The 18721-nt window shown below is 39.2% G+C and overlaps 1 long non-coding RNA gene across 1 annotated transcript; it reads left to right on the top strand.

The window, feature by feature from the left end:
- The first annotated feature begins 12021 nt into the window (after window positions 1-12021).
- LOC144464184 (uncharacterized) lies at window positions 12022-15628 on the top strand. Its single transcript, XR_013491971.1, has 8 exons — window positions 12022-12068; window positions 13161-13247; window positions 13445-13548; window positions 13637-13910; window positions 13996-14089; window positions 14271-14338; window positions 14464-14682; window positions 14775-15628. It is a non-coding gene; the product is annotated as an uncharacterized LOC144464184 (long non-coding RNA).
- The last annotated feature ends 3093 nt before the right edge of the window (window positions 15629-18721 follow it).

The raw sequence follows: 18721 nt of genomic DNA, 5'->3' as shown, positions 1-18721 counted from the left end.
CCTCTGTACTATTTAGTGTGTATTATATTGACAGCAAACCAACTTTGAAATGCAACAGAAGAGTTCCTGATCATCATATTTTTACTCTGTGTGTGTGTGTGTGTGTGTGTGAGAGAGAGAGAGAGAGTGTGTGTGTGAGTGTGAGTGTGTGTATGTGTGTGAGGGAGGGAGGGAGAGAGAGAGAGAGAGAGATTCTGTTGGCAGGTATTATTCTATATGTGTGGAAGGTGATTGTTCCATGGATGACACAGGAAAGTGAGAAAATACTGACTCGATACATAGTGCATTTTAAGATATTCCTGCAAACACTTCCTCAGCATATCTTATGTTGACTCTTTTCCTGAAACAAAGATCTGAATGTGTTTTCAAACCAATGAAGCTTACTCAAAGTCCCTTTTGTAAAACATGTCATAGATTCCTATTATTAGGACTGGATTTTTTTGTACATATTTAGGGATAATGAAGGTTAAAAAAAGCTTGAGATAAAGCATCCAGAGAGGCCAGATGTGACTGCATACACTGGCCTCTTTCAGAATGTTTCATTAAAGAATTAATACATAAAAAAAGAAAGTCAAACTACAGTTTTCCTGATGATAAATAATCTAGAATTGTACATACAAACACTTGGCAGTTTCACTTTGACATCAAATCAGCACTCAAAGTATTTTCTTAAAGGAAAACACCAAATTATTCTGCTTGGGTCTTCTCCATGGTTCCTGTCAATAATACTGACACTGCGCTTCACAGCTTTATTGCTAAGATCTGTGTACGCAGATTCACGTGATCAGGCAGGCTGGAAACAAACCAACAGGTTAATTTGAAGGTGAACAGTAAAATTATGACTCACTGTGCATTCACACCAAAAGCGTCATGAGCGCCAGCGGTCACTCAGGTCGCTGGCATCGCACTGCCTGGCAGCAGCTCCAGCAGGCGCTTGTAGCGGCCAAAGGGGCGGGACCGGCTGCTGCAGATGTGTCCAGGCTGTTCACTTTACAAGGATGAACAAATATAGGCTATCATATATGTCTTCACTTTGTATTATCCAGGACTTTCATTGCACAATTAAAATAACGCAAATAAACACAGTCAATATAGCCTTTATGAGTCTTTTATAATTATGATTTTACTCTCCTGTTGGCACGTAGAACCACTGAGAAATGTAATTGGTGGTAAATAAGCGGGAGCTCATTAATCGCACTTTCGGAAGCCTCCTTTGTACTGCATCAGCGTATTTGCTGAGGAAACATGGGGCCCGGAGCCGTCGGGCCGTCTGGGTCCACAGAGTCCTGCAAACCCGGCAACTCCACGGTGAATTTCACCAGCTCATACAGCTCCGGGAGAGCCCAGACCTCCGTACCCGAATCCCGGTCTGCAATTGGCTGCTGCTTCGGCAGCGGCGCTGCTCATTTGCATAAAGTTCAGCTTCTCTCAACTTCTACTTGACACTCTGGTTGCTGGCATCGCGCCGCTCGCTGCAGCCGACGCCCCTGATACCCTTCGTAGCAAGCGTACATTGAAAATGAATGGCTGCCGGCCGCTTATAACGCTCATGACGCTTTTGGTGTGCACAGTCAGACTGTCTGTTGTAAACATCCATCACAGTCTACAGATGCACTTCCTGCTTCAACTTGAACCTGAAGGCCCAGATGCACTAAACCGACCTCAGCTAACTAGCCAGGACTAGGGCCCCCTGCTGCACGGCCTCAAGTTGCCATGTCTTAGCCAAGAAGTTGCACATGACCACACTGCAGAGACTACAGCTGATGGCCAACCAGCATGTACGTTTTGTGTTTGCAAGAAAGAACACCCTGGCAGACAGCAGGATTCTGTAGTCGTCATGTAATAAGGGAAACGTAAGACCGTCTTGATGCTACAGTAGTTAGCCAGTTAGCAAATCAACAACACACTCCAATATTGGAAGAACAGAGCATATTTACCATGCACCAGTGAACAATAACACAAGCCATTAGGAAACGTTTCTGCTAAAGAGCTCACTGGCCAAAGAAAAATAATCTGACCTTATGGAACAAGTTTGTTTTGGTCTCACTTCCTCTTGACTTTAGGTCTTTGTTTGCTTTCCTTACTTCCATTTCTCTTCACGTGGGCTGAGCTGGACTTTCACCCAGTGATTTCATTCACCAACAGGCTCTGCAGTCGCAGACGCTGATTCAACCAGTTGAATCTGTTGGAAAAAAGTCAACTAGCGTCAACGGTGCAGGACACACTGCACAGACGGCCCAACATTAACCGACAGCCAACCGTCAGCTTGGTGTGTCAGGGCTTTAATGAATGTCCAGTTTGACCTTCATATACAGTGTTTGAAAGTGCTGGTTTGTTTCCAACCTGTCTGATCATCAGACTGCTTGTGTTTCTTACCATGAAGCTTTTGTAGTGATGTCACCATTCCCCCCAAGTCATAATAAAGAGGAATAAATCCTATAGTCCTAGCCTTCAGTGTTAAAGAATCGCTCTGTAGCAGCCTGGTCCCATCAGGAAGACTGTGAAGCTTTTGTTCCACTTATCAAGCAGCACCAGAGGCCAGCAGTCAAATTACCAGTTAAGCTAGCTAAACTAGCGGCAACAGTGTAAACGTTTTTATTTACAAAAGTTCACAAAAGTTTAATCTAGTAATTCAGTTGAAATAAATATATTTTGGTGTGAAATATTTGATGGTGTGACTGGGTCGTGGCGTTAAATGAGCCAGATACCAAGTAGACAAGTGAATGTCCAGATCAGTCTTTGCTTTATTCTGCTGTGTTACTGTAAACATGCACAGTAACAGAAATCACAGTAACAACATGTTGAAGTACCTATATATATATCTTTGGGAAGAACTCCAAATACAGCAATGGTTTAGAGAGGGTGCCATTATGAATTCTCCAGTAAACGATTAGTTAAACCTCAAAGTAGAATATTCAGTCAAAGGTTAAAAGAAAAATCTCATCTCAGTGCAGTCTAAAGTCAAATATCATATAGAAAAAATACCAAAAGGTTTGAAGGATGTGAAAGGAACTTCTTCTGACCATTGAAATATGGAGGCAGGTCAGACGCTGCGGTTTCCCTTTGTTCTGTATTATAAAAAAAAAAGAAAAAAGAAAAATAGGTTGAGCAATTACGCATGTCTCTGGCAATTTATGATTTTTGTTGTCAATTTTGTAATGAAAATAAATTTCATTAAAATGATGATTATTATGATTACCTCTATTCCTAGAATTCTTGGGTGTGATGGTATATCCATTTTGCATACAGAACATCCATAACAATATGCAATCTAATATCCTGCTTGGAAGCTTGATGATGACAAGATGATGATGAGATGATGATTATGATGATGATGATGATGATGATGATAATGACAACAAGGATCATGATGGTATGGTACAGTAGGATGGGGCAACACCATTGTTCCTGTCTTTCCCCTTTTCCACCAAATTAGCTCTGGTTCTTGAAACAGTTCAGGTCAGGATTCTTGGAACCCTGGTGCTATCTAGCAAACCAGGCCACATTTCCACCACTTTTGATCAGCACCATCCTCTGATGTCATGTGTGATTCCCTGGAGATTTACAGTGAGGTATTCAGGCCCACTCACTTCAGGTCAAGGAAAACCTGCTATATTTAGTTCCAGCTAAGAACCTTTTCAGGTTCTGAACCAATTTATTTATGGTTCAAATGCTTCAAACATTTCAAAATTTGGTGTGGGAACTGGAACAGAACTGGTTCCATGTTGGTGGAAATGAGTTAGCTGTACTTAATGGTTGGTTCTGCCAAACAACACAAACCTGACTTGCCCCTGGTGGTAACCAGCCAGGCAAATCTATTTAGTTTTATTTGTCCCAGATTTCTCCTTATGACACAAACAAAACAAAACAAAAAAACATTTCATTCCAGAAACAGTCCTGTGTTACTCTGGGTAATTCACAGAGCACACCATCACAAGTTTTCTTCTGGACTGTTTTTTTGGTAGAAGGTAATTTGATGCTTCAACTGACATTTCAACTGCTGTCACACTTTTCATATCAACTGACTCTTCATGTATTCACTGTGACCTCAAGTAAACTGGCTTTCAACTGCTTTCATCGCTCACTCCTGTAATGACAGTTCAACTGCTTTCAGTGATTACACATCAGCTGATATAAGCTGCTTTTAACTCCTATGCTTCAAATGATCCAGCCTTTCAGTGCATACACTGGCAGTATAAAGAGGGAAAGAGAAACCATTAGACATCAAACTTCGTCAGGTTGCATATGGGTATCAGTATTATAATGAGGAAGACTTGGGAGGAAAAAAAGAACATCTTTAAGTTGATTTTTACCATCATGAAATACATGCAGACATCACACAGCACAATCATTTGGTCAGGGAATAAGAGCCAGACGTGACTTTAACTGTTCTTGAGAGCTTCCTGACTGCTTTCATTTGACCAGACACAAGCTACCTGGCTGATATGACCTATTCACCTCTCACTGACATCTACCACCTGTTTCTCTTCAATTGGTACTCGGGAAGTCCTGATCCTCCAAATCCCACAAATGCAAAGCAATTCCTGCCACATGAGGTGAGGCAGACACTGTTAGAGTTAGATGGTTGGCTTTCACCAAGGACACACTGGACACCAGTCTGGCCTGCATTCCCTTCCAAATATCTTTGAGAGCAGCACTGACAGAAGCAATCATCAAGCTGATTCACAGAATCAGTAATCATGAAGTAATCATGATCCTCCTTTAATGCTAATCTACCTCGGTGTTGGTTTACTCCAAACAACAGGATTTATCCACATTAAATGCATACCAAAGTATGGAGTGGATGACATCCCAGAAGGTTCTGGTAATCCATGGTTTCTGGTTGGGAAAAGTTTTAAATGTAGTTTGGTTACAGGTGCCTTTGTGTACTTCAAGTTTATTTTATTTAGTATACTCAAGTGAAGTCCAAGTTTATTTCTCAGTCTACTTTATGTAGTAAGTATACTTATGTCAATGTACTAGTAGTATACTTCTAAGTGTACTACTAACATATTTCTTGGGACTAAATTGACCCACTTTTTAGTTTCTAAAAGTATGCTTTAAAGTACACCACAAGTAAACTGACTGACGACCTTGCTATCCGGGATACTTAAACTTTCTGTATAAGGCAAGAATACTTAATTAAACTTCTCTCAATTATATCTCAATCAAAAGATTAAGTACAAGTATAAGCCAAATATACTTAGACTTTTTTTTATATATGTCAGTATATGCCAAGTATTCATAAATATACTCTTGGCAAGTATCTCTGATAAGCACATAAAGTAAACTAAAATTATACTTTCTTATGTTAAGTTTAAAAGAAGTATACCAGTAGCATACTTGAATAAACTCGTATTGAGATGAACAAAGTAAAGCTTTCACTTACCCTACCTCAGACATGATTCCCACATTTTTTGCATTTAAGCCATGTTTTCTGGCTGCCTTTTGTTCTGAATAAATGACATTCAATTTGAAAGTAACCAGTGTTTATGTGAGTGACTTCTGATGACTCTTCCAGCAAATAGTGAGTATTGAGATCCACTCTTTGCTGTAACCATGATAAGGTAAACAGGGGATATTACACGTCATACTAGCTGAAACTGCGCTACCTACCGTGACATTAGACAAAGTCTCAGAAGGCCTGGCTTTTGAAGTCAAATGTGAACACTTTTACTCTGCAAAAGACATAATAATTTCATTGTTGTTATTAGTAGTATTATTATTATTATTTCTAGTAGCTAACTTGCTGCTAACTTGTCTAATGTCCTTTGCCTGTTGCTATATGGTCAGCTTTGCATTGCTTACATATGTAAGGCATACTTACCAGTACTTTATTACCAATGACAAAACAGAGGACTCTAGCAAGAACAAAGGAGGAGACATGTGCTTTAGGGTAAGGACTGGTGTGACAGTGGGAATATTAAAATGCCATCCCGTTCCTGCTCGCCTGATATGGAGTTGCTGACAATCAGATGCAGACATCATTTTCTTCAAAGGGAATTTACATCATCAAAGAGGTCTGCATTCTCCCATGGGCAAGTACAGAGATATTTGCAAAGACCTGAACTGCTCACAGACCGGTAATCCTGACGCTGCGATCAGGCTAATCTTAAAACTCACTACCATATATCATTCAAAAACAGCTACAGAGCAGAATCACTACCTATGCTGGAAAAGAGTGACCATGCTGCCATCTTGCTGAGGTCAATATGTAAACAAAGCAATATGCCTGCCAATACAAAACAGTACAATCTGCACTGCACAATGCAGTCTGACGCATGGTCCAGGACACCGCCACCAAATCAGGAGTTAGATAGTTGTTGTTGTAAGGCCATTCTAGTCATCCAATCTGTTTCTACTTCATTACAGTTGTCAGACTTTAAAGATGGTCAGGTAGGTACTGAGAACAGGAACCCTTAAAATGAAAATATTTAACAAGATTGAAATGATTCAAATCTAATCTTTTCTGAATCCAGAGTCGTCAAATTCCATCACTAGGCTACTGATTTCCACATCAGACACCAACAAAAACCGTCAGTTTAAAACGCCACCAAACAAAAACGTAATTGAAGTACCTGGAAAGTCCATACAGTGCTGGTGGGATGAGTGCTGGATGAGTCCAAGAACCCTGGACTTTTACCCAGGAGGCTGGTGTTCACTTCTCATTTGAATGTACAGCCAAACCATGATGTTTTTCGCTAAACCTAGCCATGTGCTTCTGTTGTCTGAACCTACCAATGTGCATTTGTATCCTAAACCTAACCACATGCTTTTGTTGCCTAAACCTAACCATGTGACCTGACCAGTCAAAGTTTTGTTTGGACTTTACTGTGAAGAAAGATTTATTTGTTTTTTTATTTTAGTTTATTTGTATAGGGACTATGTACAATATCAAACATAAATGTTGCCATTTAATGTATTGCACCAGATTTAGCTTAAAGCTAATTCGCATCTGCGGTCCCTTGATTGATGTGAAGAGTTTGTTAGATTCATCTGCTGAAGAGGGAAAGATTCTTTCTGCTCACCTTAAATCTCAGTTTTAACACCTAGACGCATCAGCAGGACTGTTTGGAGGCTAATCAAAGTCCAGTAAACCTATGCAAGTGATCTGAAAACTTGAAACTTCCACTACTTGTAAAATGAGAATGGAATGTTAAGTAAAGGAGGACACAAATTCTGTCCAGCAGTTCAACTTTTATACAGAACAATATTTGCAAATTCATAGATTCTGGATTTTTCCATGTAGGAGAATGTGCTTTAAGAATTTCTATCTAAGTGATTGTGATGGATAAAACAACCAACCAAATTACTATTCAAAGCAAAGTATTTTTATGTGTCTTAGAATGTCTGGATGAAATCTTCAATTGTACATGAATGTTACACTCGTGTATTTTAATGTAAACTCTGGGCAGAAAAAGGAAGTACAAAAATAAATGTTTTTGGGTAGGGACAGAACGAATGAGTGAGGGCTATGTAAGGGACAATTATTGCAAAATGAATCCTGCAAGGGACCCTCATGAAAAACTGCTATTAAATTACTACACAAAACCTATTTGTGTAGTAGTGGCTGTGTAGTCACCTGTAGTAATTGTGTAGTAAATCTGTAGTTTATACACTACTCATGACACACCAGTAGAGTTTTGTAGTAAAACAGTAGTGTTTCCAGTAGTAACCAAGCAGAGTAGTGAAAGAGCTGTTAAAACACTACTGCTTCATTACACAGGCATTCAAATAGTGATTATGTAGAGATTTTACTACTTGCTTGTATAGTAAATGTGTAGTCACAACACTACAGCAACACTACATATTTTACATAGTGATCAAGTAGAGGTTTTTACTACTTGCTCATATAGTGAATATGTAATCACAACACTACAGCAACACTACTCATGACACACCAGTAGAGTTTTGTAGTAAAACAGTAGAGTTTCCAGTAGTAACCAAGCAGAGTAGTGAAGGAGCTGTTAAAACACTACTGCTTCATTGCACAGGCATTTAAATAGTGATTATGTAGAGATTTTACTACTACTAGTAAATATGTAGTCACAACACTACAGCAACACTGCATATTTTAAATAGTGATCAATTAGATTTTAGTGCTTGAATATACATACTTGATGTGTATACACAGTAGTTTTTCATGAGGCTCTGTGTGTATCTTAAGTATCATAGTGTTCAGAATAGACAATGAGAGCCTACTGTAAAACTGTTTTTTGTTTTTTATATATAGAAGCGAAGGTAATTTCTCAGGGATTTCATTTTGGGATATTCCACTGATCATTCATATACATTTACAATTCAATAAAATTAAAGGATATTTGTGATATAATACAGTAACTGAAAACACAACAGAATTTTTTTAATTGAAATGATTTATTACTTTATAATTATCCAACCACACACACAGTTTACAAAAACAGTTGTAGCCTGGTGAAATTAAACCAGCACAGGACACAGAAATATCTTTTGGGGTCTTTAATCTGAATAGAATATGGTGTTCAGCAAATAGAAAGAAACAATAACAGTTTCCAAATAAAAGTGGCAGACTGTCCTCTGCCCTATCTGCAGTCCTTGTACAGTACAGGCCAAAAGTTTGGACACACCTTCTCATTCAATGCGTTTTCTTTATTTTCATCTACCACAGCATCCTGCAGCGACATGCCATCCCATCCGGTTTGCGTTTAGTTGGACGATCATTTATTTTTCAACAGGACAATGACCCCAAACACACCTCCAGGCTGTTTAAGGGCTATTTGACCAAGAAGGAGAGTGATGGAGTGCTGCGGCAGATGACCTGGCCTCCACAGTCACCGGACCTGAACCCAATCGAGATGGTTTGGGGTGAGCTGGACCGCAGAGTGAAGGCAAAGGGGCCAACAAGTGCTAAACACCTCTGGGAACTCCTTCAAGACTGTTGGAAAACCATTTCAGGTGACTACCTCTTGAAGCTCATGGAGAGAATGCCAAGAGTGTGCAAAGCAGTAATCAGAGCAAAGGGTGGCTATTTTGAAGAAACTAGAATATAAAACATGTTTTCAGTTATTTCACCTTTTTTTGTTAAGTACATAACTCCACATGTGTTCATTCATAGTTTTGATGCCTTCAGTGAGAATCTACAATGTAAATAGTCATGAAAATAAAGAAAACGCATTGAATGAGAAGGTGTGTCCAAACTTTTGGCCTGTACTGTAGATAAATAAAAATAAGCAATTGTTTAAGTCTCTAAGAGGAGGTAGAGCTATAATCAGTCAGATGTGACAACTGTTTTCCTGTTGGACTAGTCAGGAAACACTGCCCTGACAATTATAGTGAGATAAGAGTAGGAAGATGAAAATGTGTACATACAGTACAGGCCAAAAGTTTGGACACACCTTCTCATTCAATGCGTTTTCTTTATTTTCATGACTATTTACATTGTAGATTCTCACTGAAGGCATCAAAACTATGAATGAACACATGTGGAGTTATATACTTAACAAAAAAAGGTGAAATAACTGAAAACATGTTTTATATTCTAGTTTCTTCAAAATAGCCACCCTTTGCTCTGATTACTGCTTTGTACACTCTTGGCATTCTCTCCATGAGCTTCAAGAGGTAGTCACCTGAAATGGTTTCCACTTCACAGGTGTGCCTTATCAGGGTTAATTAGTGGAATTTCTTGCTTTATCAATGGGGTTGGGACCATCAGTTGTGTTGTGCAGAAGTCAGGTTAATACACAGCCGACAGCCCTATTGGACAACTGTTAAAATTCATATTATGGCAAGAACCAATCAGCTAACTAAAGAAAAACCAGTGGCCATCATTACTTTAAGAAATGAAGGTCAGTCAGTCTGGAAAATTGCAAAAACTTTAAATGTGTCCCCAAGTGGAGTCGCAAAAACCATCAAGCGCTACAACGAAACTGGCACACATGAGGACCGACCCAGGAAAGGAAGACCAAGAGTCACCTCTGCTTCTGAGGATAAGTTCATCCGAGTCACCAGCCTCAGAAATGGCAAGTTAACAGCAGCTCAGATCAGAGGCCAGATGAATGCCACACAGAGTTCTAGCAGCAGACCCATCTCTAGAACAACTGTTAAGAGGAGACTGCGCAAATCAGGCCTTCATGGTCAAATAGCTGCTAGGAAACCACTGCTAAGGAGAGGCAACAAGCAGAAGAGATTTGTTTGGACCAAGAAACACAAGGAATGGACATTAGACCAGTGGAAATCTATGCTTTGGTCTGATGAGTCCAAATTTGAGATCTTTGGTTCCAACCGCCGTGTCTTTGTGAGACGCAGAAAAGGTGAACGGATGGATTCCACATGCCTGGTTCCCACTGTGAAGCATAGAGGAGGAGGTGTGATGGTGTGGGGGTGTTTTGCTGGTGACACTGTTGGGGATTTATTCAAAATTGAAGGCACACTGAACCAGCATGGCTACCACAGCATCCTGCAGCGACATGCCATCCCATCCGGTTTGCGTTTAGTTGGACGATCATTTATTTTTCAACAGGACAATGACCCCAAACACACCTCCAGGCTGTGTAAGGGCTATTTGACCAAGAAGGAGAGTGATGGAGTGCTGCGGCAGATGACCTGGCCTCCACAGTCACCGGACCTGAACCCAATCGAGATCGTTTGGGGTGAGCTGGACCGCAGAGTGAAGGCAAAGGGGTCAACAAGTGCTAAACACCTCTGGGAACTCCTTCAAGACTGTTGGAAAACCATTTCAGGTGACTACCTCTTGAAGCTCATGGAGAGAATGCCAAGAGTGTGCAAAGCAGTAATCAGAGCAAAGGGTGGCTATTTTGAAGAAACTAGAATATAAAACATGTTTTCAGTTATTTCACCTTTTTTTGTTAAGTACATAACTCCACATGTGTTCATTCATAGTTTTGATGCTTTCAGTGAGAATCTACAATGTAAATAGTCATGAAAATAAAGAAAACGCATTGAATGAGAAGGTGTGTCCAAACTTTTGGCCTATACTGTATGTGTAAGTTGCCCAGATGCACAAAAAAGTATCTGCCACCAATGCTCTACTTCAAACAGGAAGTTGGCCATTTTGATTCAAATTTTTCAATTTGGCGTTGATTTTGTGATTTCCACACCTTGTAATTTAACAAACTGTACAGGTACAAAAACAACAATCAGTAGTCATTTATTTTTTTAGTTTTGTCAACAACTCCCTTTCCATGTCTGTGTTTCCAATTTGCTGCAACATTATGGGTAACATTAATAGCCTCTAGGCCCTGGGGACCTGGGGGTCAGTGATGACCTGAGGCTCTGGTCATCCAGTGACCTGACTCAGGACCAGCTTCTCTGCCTTTTGTTGGACGTGGTGGAGGTGGAAGTGGAGGTGACCACCACCTGTGCTTTTTTCCACATGTTCATCTATTCAACAGGATGTTAGAAGACTATATGTGTGGTAATCAGCATCTGTTGGTGGTAAAAGCTACTCAAGCTGAAATAGCCACTGAGTAAACTTTTACTTTGTTTAATATGTGGAATATGAATAAAACCTAAGTGAGGAGCAATCATGGGTCTGTTTTTAAATTTCATTTTCACCCAATTATTAAAAACATTGAACATTTAATGACTTTCTCAAAGGCTAATATGAAAAGAAAGTGATGTTACATTTAATATGAGTTACGCATTAACTCTGTCAGTGATTCTTTTTATGACCGTAGTTGTGTATTTTTTCCCGGAAGTTTTCTCCCCTGTTGTCGTGGTGAATCATAGTATCGGAGCTCCATTGATGATGGCTTTATCACTAAGATGCTCAAGTCAAAAATGTATTATCTTTTGACTGCTTGTCTCTGATATCTCCTAACAGTTTTCCAAGAAATTTCTGATATTTACTTTGAAACCGATGCTATATTGCTGCATACTCTGTAGTTCTTATGCATAGAGCATGGCTGGCAGTGAATGCTAGAAAGGCATAGCAACAGTAACCAAGGGAGCGGGGCTTAGCTAAGGATCATGTTATCCAATGACATTCCGTTTGGAGCTTCCACCTTGTTCCCCGGCGCTGCGTTGTGATTGGTTGTCCCTCTTCACCGAAGGACACGGCACTCATTACGGTAAGTGGTAGGAGCTTGCTTGTAGCGTAGTCATTTTGTGAATGTTGCTCGTGCTTCTGACATTATATGTGGGTTTGTATGCTATATAAACTATGTGTGTGTACCTACATTATATCAATTGGAATATATTGTCACTAGCTCAGCTCAGTAAGATACCGTAGCAGTTCGTTAGCGTAGCCGTTCGTTAGCAAAGCGGCTAGTTAGCGTAGCGGCTAGGTAGCGTAGGACTTACTTAGCCCCCAGCATCCTTCGACTCAGCAGGAGAGTGCGGTATTTTAGGTGTTGCGTTAGCTCACATTGGTTGTTTTTAAAATGTGGAATATTCAATGGCAATGTTTTGCCATTAGCTTAGCTTAGTAAGCTAGCGTAACTTAGCGGGTAGTTAGCGTAACGGCTAGTTAGCCGCCATTGTTCTCTGACTCGGCCAGAGAGTGATGTGTTGTAACTTAGGGGAGAGGGGTGTCGAACGGAGCATTTTTTCATATTTCCCTCTCTCCGCAGAGATGCATTTATTTATAGCAACCACATTTTATAGTGAACAACATACATATGTCCTCTACAAATCCCGACCATGTTTGCAAAGTTTGGATGAATGAGTCGCACTCAATCTAGCAGGAAACGAAGCTCATCTGCCTGTTTGCCTCCGCATGCAGGGATGAACAGATCCACGTTATAATTAACCGCAAAACACGTAAATATCTTCATATTACTGGCGTGTAACACTCATTAATGCTTAAGATGAGTCCTCTGGGAAATGAGAATGTCCAATTGAAATAATCTTCTCATGTTTAATGTCTGAAAATGAATTACATTTGTCCAATGCTCTGTGATATAGCCTACTGTGTTTAACAGCATGTTCCAATGCAATTAAAGCGTCATGTGTTTGTGGACATAATTGATTTAATAATACAAGTAGACAGTATTTGAAGAAGAAGTTAGAATGCAGTGTGGTCGTGAAACTGTTTGGCCTTGTCAATCAAAAAAGTGTATCAGTTGTGTGTGTGTTTGTGTCAGCTGCTGTCAATGTCAAATCATTAGTAAATTATCAGTTTGATTTTAATATGCTTAATATCTGGGTCTTTATACTTTTAGATGCCCCGTGGCAAGTCCTACCGTCGCTCTGAGGCGGCTAAGTGGAGGATGGCGGAGCACAGTTGGCCTCCAGTGACGCTGGTGCATGTATGTGGCGTACCTTCTTGAAATCAATTTTTCATGTATATCCTTGCTGTATGACTGAGTTAAACTCCTAACTTTGTGTATTTTTATAGTCTTGAAAAGTTCACATATTGTGTTGAAGTGCTTGAACTTTGAATTTGGTCTCCTTTTTAAAAAAAACAAAAAAAAACAAAAAAAAAACATTTTATGTTCATCCACAGCTTGTGGCACAGGGTGGTGCTACAAAGTGCACAAGCGGTCAATTTCTGAGCACACTGGGCGCCAGCATAAATTGGTCATTCCAGTTGAGGTCCCAGGCAAGACGGTATGTACAATTCATAAAGATTTCACTGATGATTACAAGTTTTAGTTGTGTGTTTTCAGCCTAAAAGAAATCCTGTCTTTTGTTCCAGCTTGTTCTTCTTGTAGGGGCGTCCCATCTGCGCTCCCTTGCAGATGGGATTGTGCTGATGCCAGAGGATTGCCACACCTTTGGCGTCATGTCCACTCCAGGGGCATGCACTGACCAGCTCAGGACTGAGGATGAAAATGCTGTTCTTCCTCGGATCTCTGATGCTGTCTGTGTCATGGCCCCTAGCAACAACGGCCAGCAAGACACCTAAGCAAGGAGGCATAGCTTTTGGCCAATACCTGGCCACTGTCTGCAACGTCTGGCCGACTGCACAGGTAGGTTATTCATGTATTCTTTTTAATGAGGCTGATGTGTACAGGTCAATATGATTTTGTCATTAACCATTATTATTTTGTTTAGGTCTTCGCTGGGACCTTGTCCCACACTTGACAGTCCCGGGGGGATATCCAAGAGTTTTTCCGGCATGAATTTCACCGCGTGTCAGCACGTCTCGGTATGTTTGAAAATAATGATACATGGTTCTAAACAGTTTTATGAAGGCTTATGAGAATTATATATTTTACATATAATTTCTAATATTATACCCATTATGGTTTTCTAATAAGAAAGTTGACATTGCCTTTTTAAAATGTGTTTTTCAAAAACTGTTTCTTTTCTTGTTCCTTTTTTTTAAGGTGTGAAATATTTTCACCACGCTGACCGCTTCCCCCTGAACAACCGCAAGCTGTGGGGCTGTGATGGTGTAAGTAGAATATATTATTTTCATATCATAAATAGAAAATTATTCAACACAGTATGTTTGACAATAAAGGTCACATTTTTCAAAATAATATTTAATTTTTTTTTGTCATTGTTTTGTGTTTGTAGGTGCACCCCAGTGACGACATGGGGATGCCTATCCTCGTGGAGTTGCTGTTGGCTGCCACCAAACAGCACCTGGAGATACCAGCACCTAAGCCACAGGTATCATGCCCGGTGTCTCCCAAGCCTCTGCCAAAGGTGGTTCCACGTGTGATTATGGTGGGGGAGGTTATAGTTCCACGGGCCCCCCCTCCTGAGTGGACGTCTGTACAGTTGGGCAGGAAGGTAAGAGACTGAACTTTGTAAATATGTTTCATGAAATAAAAATAAGGTTGTGAATTGATCCACTTTTTTTTTTTTGCTTTTTGTCATTACAGAGGAACCACTCTGAACATGGGCATGGGTCTGGTTCATCACAGAGACGAGTGGTTCATCATGTGGTATGCGATCTTTCATTTAACCATGATATTTACATAACAGTGATAGTTTGTGTGCTTTATCTAAGAAAATGACAAGTGTTAGAAATAATCTACATGTCTGTCAACACTCTGCCTTGCGAGAGTGTTTCATTCATATTGTATATGGATTACGCTCGCGTAATATCACATAGGATTACGCTTGCGCGGGTCCTAGTCCTTTTTTTTTTGTTAACCAACTGGTCTTTTTCTGTGGGTTTGGGTAGTTCCTAGGGGGTAGTCTAGCTGTTCTTAAGTGCATTCACAAGACACCCAAAGAAGCCCATAGAGATACTATTTGCGTGTCACAGAGGATAGTCAGGTGTCTGGTTATGACAAGTTCAAAGAGACAACTCCGTAGTTCTGGTTGGAGGAGGGTTCCTTGGGGGTAGTCTAGCTGTTATTTTAAGTGCATTCAATGGCACAAGACATGTTCCTGATCAAATATGTAATGTAATTAATGTATGTAATAATTTGAAATAAAATTGTATGATATTTTACACCCTGGTTTCACGTCTCACCTGAATACTGAACCATGATACTGAACTGGTAAATGGTAATGAAATTGTAAGAATGTTGTAATTTAAGAGTAAAAGTCAAGGAATGAGTTGTTTATATGTAGTCATTGCTTAATAGTAAGACAAAAGTAATTGATAATCATGTAGAGTTTCAGTAGTAATTTCAAAAGGGTTGTGCAGCAATGAAAAGTAATTCAATAGTGATGAGTAGTGATAAAACACTACACACACAGAAGGATGTAGTAATTCCATAGGGATTGTGAAGACATACAGCAGTAAATATGTAAGCATTGTGTAGTAATTCAATAATAAATGTGAAGGAATGAGTAGTGATTATATAATAATTTCCCAAAAGCCAATAGTGAGACAGAAGTGATTAAGTGATAATCATGTACAGTTTCAATAATAATTCAAAAGGGTTTGTGTAGAAATGAAAAGTAATTCAGTAGTGATAAAACACTACATACATAGAAATATGTAGTAATTCCATAGGGATTGTGAAGACATACAGCAGTAAATGTGTAAGCATTGTGTAGTTATTCAATAATAAATGTGAAGGAATGAGTAGTGATTATATAATAATTTCCCAAAAGCCAATAGTGAGACAGAAGTGATTAAGTGATAATCATGTACAGTTTCAATAATAATTCAAAAGGGTTTGTGTAGAAATGAAAAGTAATTCAGTAGTGATAAAACACTACATACATAGAAATATGTAGTAATTCCATAGGGATTGTGAAGACATACAGCAGTAAATGTGTAAGCATTGTGTAGTTATTCAATAATAAATGTGAAGGAATGAGTAGTGATTATATAATAATTTCCCAAAAGCCAATAGTGAGACAGAAGTGATTAAGTGATAATCATGTACAGTTTCAATAATAATTCAAAAGGGTTTGTGTAGAAATGAAAAGTAATTCAGTAGTGATAAAACACTACATACATAGAAATATGTAGTAATTCCATAGGGATTGTGAAGACATACAGCAGTAAATGTGTAAGCATTGTGTAGTTATTCAATAATAAATGTGAAGGAATGAGTAGTGATTATATAGTAATTTCCCAAAATCCAATAGTGAGACCGAAGTGATTAAGTAGCAATTGTGCAGGGATTTGAATAGGCATCATGTAGTAATCATGTAGTAATTGTCAGTGATCAGTAGTGAAATCACCCAATACATTATTCATTACTATTCAAATCACTACACAGCTCAATAGCAATCAAGTAGTGAAACAGTAGTTTTTGTGTAGGTATTTAGTAGTAGTGATGAGTAGTGATTCAGTAGTGTTTTTTCATGACGGGAGATGCAGGACCCTGACACAAAGTGAGGGGTCTTGAATCACCCTGTAGGGCTTCATGCGTCCATAGCAATGGTATAGCAGCAGTCTTCTATTCAGAAATCACATACTGCAGAATGCCTTAATTGACCAATTAGAATTAAGTATTAAATAAATGTATGTAATTAATACAGTAAATACAGTAGTGCAGCATGTAGGAGGTTGGCTGGTATGCAAACTCATATAGCCTGATTTTTAAAACTGTTGGAGTGATTTAGTTGCTTCAGATTCATTTACCACGCATTATTTTGTCTCTGTTTCATCTCTGCAGGGCCATCTAACTCTGAAGCCCCTTTCCCACTGCACAAAAAACATGGTAACACCCACTAATCTGGCCTTTTAATGTAATGGGAAAGGTTAAAATCGGCATTCACAACCAGGTCAGATGACTCTGCATTAGTTGGGTATTTATCAGCTCCGGCTCTGACTGGCATTGATAGAAACACAACACCCCAGTGAACTTGCTAATTTTAGCCCCTTAGCCAGCAAGCTGCAAAATACTGCCTGTCTCTGCCCAAGAGGTGCTCAAACATTGTTCCAAATTAGTCTGTGCGGAGTTGGAGAGACTAAATAACTTAGAGATATATACATATATATATATAAAAAAGTGACCACCATAAAGTTTTCACAGGCCTCTGTGCTATGGACCGTGGAAGGGTACTACACGTCTATTTTGACATTTGCGTTAATAAGTCAAATTTGTTCATCTTTACGGGTCAGTTGCACGTTAAGACAACAGAAAATTAATGTGAATAGTGAATAGCTTCTGGAAGCCTCTTAAGCAACTGTGGCCATAACATACCACAGCCTACGTGTGTTTTCATCCAGTATAAATTATATAAAAAAAATCCTCTTAAACACAAAAATAGTGTTTTTGGGGAAAAACTGGCTGGGAAAACCAAGCTTTATATCCACTTCATAGCCCCCATGATACCTTGCGTGAATTAACTGCTGATTAACTAGTGTTTTCCTATTTCAACGGTAAGGAATGGTATGCTAATCCTCTTTTCTAGATCGATTTGAACATAAAACACGGGGAACTCAGCACCTGTTACACCTCAGACAGTACAATATGAACATACCTCTGTCATCTCTTGACAGCCATCTCAAAGCATTGTTGTCTTCCTTTTTAACCAAGCGTGTCAGCGGAAAGCTTGCCTTGCTCATTTAGTATAGTGTTAAATTTAACAGAACCCGAGCTAGCGTATGGTAAACATCCACTCCTCAAGGATGATTTATGATTTCTTATGACCCCTGAACACACAGAGATACATGAGGCAAACAATTTATATAATTCTGTATTAATTTTAGCTTAATGTAAAGTGACTAATGTGATGTTTACCAGTGTAACGCCACACTCGTCTGCCTTAATGACACAGTTTACAAATGTTGACTTGTTAAATCAGAGTTCAGCCAAATGAAACATGATGCTGAATTCAGTAGCAGACCTCAGTAATATCAGTTATTAAAAGCAGTAAAACAAATAACTTGAGGCATTAATTTTATGATATGAAAGAATGAAGGTATATCAGTAAAACACTCAGAATAGAAGACTAAACACTATGCCCAATGTACTCTAATTTAATTCTGCCATCTAATGGACACTTATGCAAATACAATGTACACTGAATACTTTTTCATCAGTTGCCCCTCCAAAACTGTTGAAATGGTTGCACCCAATTTTAAACATCTTAAGAAGACAGAAATGTACTTGTTAGCAGGGAATTTTCTGTCATCTTCTTAACGCGCATTTGATGCATAGAGACTTGATTATTTTACCTGTTAAGACGAACAAATATGACTTATTAATACGAATGTCAAAATAGATGTTTAGAGCCCTTAAGCTTTCCATACCATGGTGCTTTCTACTGTTTACTAACCAGTTTTCAGCCCATCTTTAACGTTGATCATTACACACCCACACATTCAAAAACACACAGAAAGGCATACCCATCTGCTGCACAGCAGTGTTCACGGCTCTGGTGTAATGGCAATGGGAAAGGAGTCTGTACC

Source organism: Epinephelus lanceolatus, chromosome 8 (assembly GCF_041903045.1).
Source record: "Epinephelus lanceolatus isolate andai-2023 chromosome 8, ASM4190304v1, whole genome shotgun sequence".
In the NCBI taxonomy this organism is placed as follows: Eukaryota; Metazoa; Chordata; class Actinopteri; order Perciformes; family Serranidae; genus Epinephelus; species Epinephelus lanceolatus.
Note: the sequence above shows the minus strand (reverse complement) of the source record. Positions and strands in the feature narration are given on the sequence as shown.